We start from the raw sequence: 7,996 nt of genomic DNA, 5'->3' as shown, positions 1-7,996 counted from the left end.
CCCGTGGACTGTAGCCCACCAAGCTCCTCCGTCCGTGGGATTCTCCAGGCAAGAATACTGGAGTGGGTTGCCGTTTCCTTCTCCAATCTCTTAGTTGTATTACAAACCAGAGATCTGTGGCAAAGATCTGAAGGTCTTGACTGGGTGGGACAGCCCTTTCCTCTCTGGCCACTAGAGGGTAGTAGAGCCCAGTCTCAGGGTACTGTGCGGGGGGCGCGGGGGAGGGGGCGAGGGCGAGAGGGGAGATTGGGTTGGGGTGAGGGAAGAGACCTGGAACTTTGGAGAACTTTTCACTATTGAGTCCTAGGAAGAGTAATTCCTGATTTCATCTTGTCTCATGAACTCATACAGCACAAGGAAACAGGTTACTGTGGCATCTGGAACTCAGAATTAAGGGCAGGGAGTTTCTCCTGATAAGATCCAGGGCAGAAGCTGCCCAGCCTTAGAAGCTGGATAGAGGGGAAGGGGGGGAGGAGTGAGAAGAACAGACTCCTGCCCCTCCCTGGTATCGGCCTTTTATTCAAGCCACGTCCCTGAGTTGCTTCTTAACTCCTCCCTGCAAGACCCAGTGAAGAATGAGGAGGCCCAGATCCACACTGACTAATTTTAGCTACAGGTGAAAATGCAGGCAGATTTCTACTTCCAGCATCGCTGAGGTGGGACAGAAACAGGCCTTGTGTCCACCGGGGCTGGGCTGTAAATGGGAGTGATGACTGCTTACTTTTGCCTTTGGTTTCTATAGCATCAGCTTGGTTGGTCCCCAGCATGTCCCCAAAACTGAGGCCTTAGAGAGTGACTCGAGCTACAGTAGGGATGGAGGTATCATTCAGGGACAGCACAGCAGGGCTTTTCCCACTCCAGATCCTAACTTGTGGTCCTTAGAGAAAATAGCATGAAGGAGGGTATGGGCAGGAAAGTATGAGGACCTGTTCCTTACCTATACCTTTAAGCTGAGACCCATTAGTAGCTTTGAAAGTCCCTGCCCACCCAACTATAGCTTTCCCTGATTTTGGCAAAGGGGATCCTCAGTTTTTCAGATCGTGGTTAAAGAAAAAAAAATCATTACTAACATCCTTGGCTGAAATCTGAAAGTCAGTCTTTTCCCTAAGGCTTCTAACTGGCTAATCTCCCAAATGCTGAATTCAAATCTGTCCTAAGATTTCACTGAGGACTCCTAAGATTTCAGTGAGGAGCTGCCTTGGGGGTGGTGTCTTTTTGCTTTAACCGTCCTGGCCTATATGCCCATTTTAGGCTCTTGCTTTTGCTTAAGTCTGTGGCGGTTCTGCCAGACTCATTTTCTGCCTCTGCTGGACAGAAGAGGGAACTCCCCACCCCAGGGGCCTTTCCAGCTCCTCTCTCCCAGCTTTGTTTTCCTTCTCCTCCCAGCTGCCACTCTGGGTCCCCAGCAGTCGGCATCTCACTTAAACGTGCAGCCTGAACCTCACGTGCTCCTTAGCTGTTCCCTGCCACTTCTGTACCTCTTCCATTTCCACCTAGTAGTCAGAGGTGTCTGACATGTCCATTGGCATTCCAAACATAGACCTGGGGGAGGACTCCTTCCTCCCCTGGTTAGTCTGAATCAAGCCTGTATTTTGGAGGAAGAAAAAAAAAAAAAAAAACCTGGAGAGGGGAAAAGAGGGGAAGAAGAAGGAGAGAAGAGAGGAATAAAATAAACCAATTTGTACTTGTCTGACACACACTTGACACTCCAGGGCAGCATCAATGACTCCATCAATGGTAAAAACCTGAAAGGGCATTAAGATAAAGTGAAGGGCACACCTGTGAGAGAATCATGAGAAATTAGGGAGAAGGGCTGCCAGGGCTTCTCCTTCTCTGGACCTGCTTTCCACCTGCTAATAATATGCAGGGACAACCTCTGTCCAGGAGTAGGGGGAGGGGCTGATCATCCTGAAAGTCTCAGAATCCTGATGTGACCCTATGACTTCAGTCTCCTCAGCTGGCTATTTCTGGCAAGCAAGGAATCCCTGCAGCTCAGCTTTTTAGTCTCATATCTGTCCCAGCCTTAAATCTACACCCGCTTGTCTCAAACCTTCACAAAACTCTTAGTCTATCTTCACCTTTCCGTAACCCCATTTTCTGCCCCTGGAACCATCCCTGGTTCTCAGTATTGTCCGGTCACACAGAAAGCCAACAATTGGACCCTAGAGGTCTTAGTCACATTGTCAGGATCCTCTCAATTTCCTCTACCTACATCTCCCAGGCTGTCCTATCCTTCTGGCGGTCTCTCTGGCTCTCCCTTTTTTGTCCTCTGACCTTTCTGCATTTTTCCCACAGTTAATTCTGGCTAGTTGATTTCCTGTCCCCATGCCTTCTTGGCCCCACTGGCTCAGCTCAGCCAGAATAAGGACATGGGCAGACAGAAGGCCGGAGGAACGACCGGGACAAGAGGCTTCAAGAGGCCAGATCTTGAGTCATGACTGAGACGTGAGCTGAAAGGAGTTTGAGAGAAAAGCAGAACTGTAAGCAGACTTGGGGTGGAGGGGAGTGAGCATCAGGTGAGTTAGAGAATGATGGAGCGGTGGGGTAAGGATGGAGAAGAACCTGAGCCATGGTGATCCTGAGTAGGAAAGTATCAGTGGGTCATACTGAGTGGTGGAAATTGAGGGGGGAAGAGGGAAGTACCTGAGTGATCCCAGCAGTAAGTGTCTCTTTAGGTCTTTCTGCCTGTTTCAGATTTTGTCTCCGCTTGTTGTCCCTTTGAATTACCCCTCTTCGATAACTTGTGTGTTTCTCCCTCTGTTTCTTTGTCTCTAAGTTTCAGCCTCTATCACTGTGCCTTGAGGTCTCTCTCACCATTTCTACTTTGTGTTTTTCCCTCTGGATCTCTGTCTTTTGTCCCCCTGCCCTCTCTCTGCTGCTGAACAGAGCCAACCATCTGACTTTTCTGCAAGGAGCTCTGGAACCTTCTAGGAGGGACCAGGTTTCTCCCCTTTGGCTGTATGCTAGAAATGTGGAAGCAGTCTGGGGTCCCTGGACACAGTCATAGGGTGTTGATCACTGACGAGGACCTAAGTGAGCTTCAGTATATGGGGCCTGTTCAGGGAGTAGTATTTCTCCACAGAGGACCTTCGAGTGTGGAGGCCTGGGCCCGGGGAGAGAAGCCGGCTAGAATGGGGAGATTAGACTCTAGTCCTTCCTCTGCCTCTCCATATAGCCCATGGCCCAGCGCCTCCTGGTCTCACTGGTTATCCCGGGCAAGGGAGTCTTGCTCTCTTTCTTGATCCCCAGCCCTTCTTTGCCACTTCTAGAGTTGAAGGAAGAGCTGAGGTTCAGCAGGAGGGCTTTAAGATGAGGCTGGAGGGCAGTAACTAGGGATTTCTTCACAGACAGCCTTAAGTACTTGGAATGTGTGGTGGAAGATGCTCAGGAGAGAGTCAGGGGCATGGTCTACCTGGGCTTCCTCTCTTGCTTCTCCTGCCACTGGGACTTACCTCCTCCTTCCTCAGCTCAAAAGCTCCCCACCTGGCTATCTCTGGGACTGAAGACGGATGCAGGACAGCCCCGAATCCCTGAGTGCAGCGGGAGTGAGACCAAGAACTAGTCCTGGTGCAGTAGGGCTCTGGGGTGTCTTGGAACCTGAAGGACCCAGTCCCTGCTTTCCAGGACCAGGCCGGGCGAGAACCAGGGCACTTAGACTAGGGCCTCTCCACAGCTGCACGGCATCCTGGCCTCTGACCAGGGCAGCGTTGCCTGCCTGCTGAGTGCTGAGCATGGATGGTGGAAACAGGTGGAGCTGCAGGTGTGACGTAACTTTGGGTCCTGGTGTGGAGAGAAAGGGCTCCCGAGGTGGCACTAGTGGTAAAGAACCCAGCTGCCAATGCCGGATGTAAGGGTCATAGGTTCCATCCCTGGGTTGGGAAGATCCCCTGGAGGAGGGCATGGCAACTCACTCCAGTACTCTTGCCTGGAGAACCCCGCGGACAGAGGAACCTGGTGGGCTACAGTCCGTAGGGTTGCAAAGAGTCGGACATGACTGCAGTAACTTAGCACGCACATGGGAAGGAGGGGATTCGAATTGAGGTGAGAGAAAGGTGAGTACTCCTGGACCATACGGAAGGAGGACTCTGCTAACAAATGTCATCCTAAAATCCATCCTCCAATTGCAGGAATCCCCAGATCCTACCAGTTCCCCTGATTCCCACCTCCTGCTCATGTCCTCTTAGCTTCTGCCCCTCTCCTCTAACAACCGGCCTCTCCCCTTAGGCCCTTCCCTCCAATCTCCCAGGCCTTTCAGGCTTCCTGGGTCTCATGATGTTTTTCTCCATCCACAGCCCCATATTCTGCTCTGCAGCTGTCCTGCCACCCCCAGGGCCTGGTCCTAGGGTGATGCTATATCTCAGGGCCTCAGAAGGCTTTCCTCTGGGGAAGCCAAGCTAGGTGGTGTCAGAAACGCAAGCTGATGGCTGGGAAGTGGCAGTCTCTTTGGTGCAGAGAGGAGCCACACCCTCAGTATCTAAGCTAGGTACCTGGGACAAGTTTGAGAAACTAAGAGGCCAGGTATTACCTGAAGATGCCCTGGTGGTATAGGCTCTGCAGGTGGGGCTGGTCCCTGGGGGCTGCCTGCATGTTTTCTAACCGGTGGGCTTCCTGGGAGGAGCCTGGTTCTTTCTGTGGTCGGGGGTGGGGTCAGGGATGGGGAAATGCAGGGAAGCACAGTTTGGGGCCATCACTAGAATCCATTCTCTCACCAGACTCTTTGGTCTCCACCTAAGCTTTGCCCTTTAAAGCACTGCCATCTTTTCCTGCTCTTGTCAGCACTTGGAAGACTCTGATTTCCACAAGGGCTCCCACTCTTGTCCTTGGCCAGTCAGGACCTATTTCCAGAACCTTCCAAAAGTGCTAGCCCACCCAGAGACCAGGGCTTCCCCAGGGGCTCCACAGTAAAGAACCCGCCTGCCAATGCAGGAGGTGTGGGTTCGATCGCTGGGTGAGGAAAAATGCCTTGGAGGAGGAAATGGCAACCCACTCCAGTATTGTTGCCTGTAAAATCTTATGGACAGGGGAGCCTGGCCGGCGACAGTCCATGGGGTCACAAGAGTCAGACATGACTGAGCGACTGGGCAGGAGCACCCAGAGACCAAAGAGTGTCAAAGAATGAAGGATCTCTCTCTTAACCCACACCGTGGTCCTTGATTCTGTGATTATGTATTTACAGAAGCTTGGGGAGGTCCTGGGATGAATGCAAAGAGGAGGGGGCTCTGCACACATCGTCCTACTGAGAAACAGGACCCAAATTTGCCTTATGCTCAGCTACTTCCTCACTCAGCTTCAGGGCTTTTTAGGAACAAGCAAATCCAGCCCCCTAAGCTCTAAGGGATGTTGTTGGGCAACAGGAAAGCGTGGTTGTTGTTAGGCAACAGGAAAGGATGGGGCTGGGTGCTGGGGAATCAATGGACTTGCAGGATAGCCAGATAGGAACTGCACAGCACATGGCAATGTTTACAGGAAACCTCTTAGGAAGCAGGACGCCGTCATCCTGATACTGGGCACAGTGAAGCTTCAGCTGGAGGGGAGCAAAGTTGCTTTTCAGTGGAAGAAAAGCTGCCAGAGTATCGGGGTCACTGTCCAGCCTTCTGTGGGTGAAGAGAGTCCCAGGGAGGAGCAGGAAGAGGGATCTTGAAGCTTCTACTGGAAATAGCTTTGGTCCTGAGGGATGGAATCAAGTGCCCTATCAGTAATCTTCCACTACAGCCTCAGTTAACCCCCTGACACTTCTCTGTACAAATCGCAGAAACCAAGGCAGTGAATAGCTTAATTAGGAATAGCTTAATATCACACAAAGTAACAAAGCTGTATAGAAATGGTTTGTAGATATTTCGCCCACCCCCATGCTTCCAACTAGTTCTGCTCGGCTTTATTATCTGCTTTTGTCTCTCGCAAAGCCCAAGGGTCTCCCTGCCAACCTCTGACTCTGACCTGGGATCTCACCTCAGACAAACAGGATATTACTCACTAAGAGGCTCTCTCATCTCCTCCTTCCCCCAACCCATCCTCCTAATACCGCACCTCCAGCCCCTCCCATCCTGACCCAGTCCCTTCTTCCCCTGCTCACTCAATCTGACCCTCACTCTCACTCTTCTTCTCCCCCACACCACCCCACCCAGCCTTGGTCTTCCCTGACTCACCTCCAAGTCCCATTGACACAAACAAAAATTTCAGCACAACCCACTCCAACCGGTTTGGCTGAGGTGTGCAGCCTTCTGTGGAGACAGACACAGGTTACAAGCGGATGCTTGGACGCATTAGATGATGAACATCTGAAGTTAGACACACAGAAAAAGCTCTGGGCATGGACATACAGAGACGTGCAGGGAACGCATGATGGAGGGATCTGGCATGTTATTATGCATCTGTCTCTCCTAACTGAGGGCTCCTTGAGGCAGGGACCATGCGTATCATGCATTTCTATCCTCTGCCTGTGGCCTGGCGTGAGGAGGTGCTCACTAAATGTCTGCTGAATGAACTCAGGCATGCAGGCATGCCTGCAGTGATGCCACTAGAACAATACACATCCTGAGGAGGCCACCTTGACTTGAATTATTCCCATTCTTAAGGCCCAGAATGTGGGTGGGAGGAGGGTAGGTAGTGAGGCACGAGGAGAATGGGGATTCAATGAGGGAGAGAGAACAGAACTCAAGAGACCACGCATTTGTTTGCAAAGTCTTCTCCAAAAAATATTTCCTTCTGGCCCTAATCCTGGAATTTGCCTGTTGCAAGCTTCATCCCAGAAGAGTGCAGGCAAGGCCTAAGAATGAGGGCATGTTCCCCAAGAGCATGGCCTATGTGAAATATACAGGACTGAGGGCACAGCGGGAAGAGGGACTTGGAGGAGAAAGATCCCTACCTCCAGCAGAGGCCTGAAATGACTTCCTGGCCCAAGTGCTCCCTTTCAGGCCCAGTGGTAGCCTTAGTCCTCCTTCCAAGGCCACCTCTGGTGTTTACTAGGACCTCAACATACCCATGAAAAAATATGTGGCACAGCCTGGCCTTGACAGCCCTGGTAAGTCCAGCGGGAGCCCAGTGTTCCATCTGACTGGAACTGCAGGTGAGTGATTGAGGGTCCTAGACATCTTGACCGGCCACATCGTGGATGCACTGTGAACGGAAAAGGTCAAAGGGATATAGGGACTGGGTACCCACCTTGTGATCACCCTGCTTTCCCACCACTGTGCCTCAGTTTCTCCTGGGGTTTCCTGGACCAGGAGGGGTGCATCCGTGGGAAGGAAAGGAGCTCCTCTGAAATCGTGCGATAGGATCCGAAGTGTGATAATTATAATTATAACACAGGGTGCTCCTCCCTCTTATTCCCCCCGGCTTTACCCCACCCCTGCCACTGTGGATCTCAAAGCAACATCGGGGTGGGGTTGCTCCCCTGGCACAGGTGAGTCCAGAAGAGGGGAAGGGGTTCACTCTGGCAGAGGTGGAGAGAAACAGGAGCTTTGGCATTCAGCCTGGTCCTCGTGGGAAACAGTTCTCTAAGAAGAGGTCACTGCCATGAACATTGTGAGATTTGGGATCTAGAGCCCCTGGATTCATGGTCCAGAGTTGGGCTTATGGTCCAGAGGCAGGGTTAAAGTCTGGGTCGCTGATCAGGCTCAGGAGAGTCAGGATCTCCACTCCGTACCTGACCACCTTTTCTATCCATAATGTCATGCCTTCAACAAAAGTGCATCCAGTCCCCATTAAGTGCTGTGGACTGTGCTAGCATGGATGATTGAGGCAAGATTACAAAACAAGCCTGACTTTCCAGGAGTTCACAGACTACAGTTCTCATCCTGTCCCTCATTTAACACATTTACTGAATCCTTGGCACACAGCAGGCTTCAATCGATGCTTCTTGAATTGAAGCTTACAATTTAGTTAAGGAGATAAGATGTGCACAAATTATGAGTACGCAAGCTATAATAAAGGGACTAGCAGAGGCTGAGGAAGAACAGAAGGGAGAAAGATTAATTTTAGGTGGGAGGAACGGAGA

The 7,996-nt window shown here is 51.4% G+C and overlaps 1 long non-coding RNA gene across 1 annotated transcript; it reads right to left on the bottom strand.

Annotated features, from left to right (window-relative positions):
• LOC102171288 lies at nucleotides 5,455-7,431 on the bottom strand. The gene is made up of 3 exons (XR_309844.2): nucleotides 7,162-7,431; nucleotides 6,147-6,221; nucleotides 5,455-5,667 (listed from the first exon to the last, which is right to left on the bottom strand). It is a non-coding gene; the product is annotated as an uncharacterized LOC102171288 (long non-coding RNA).

The sequence above is a fragment of the Capra hircus genome, chromosome 3 (assembly GCF_001704415.2).
Source record: "Capra hircus breed San Clemente chromosome 3, ASM170441v1, whole genome shotgun sequence".
Taxonomy (NCBI): Eukaryota; Metazoa; Chordata; class Mammalia; order Artiodactyla; family Bovidae; genus Capra; species Capra hircus.
Note: the sequence above shows the minus strand (reverse complement) of the source record. Positions and strands in the feature narration are given on the sequence as shown.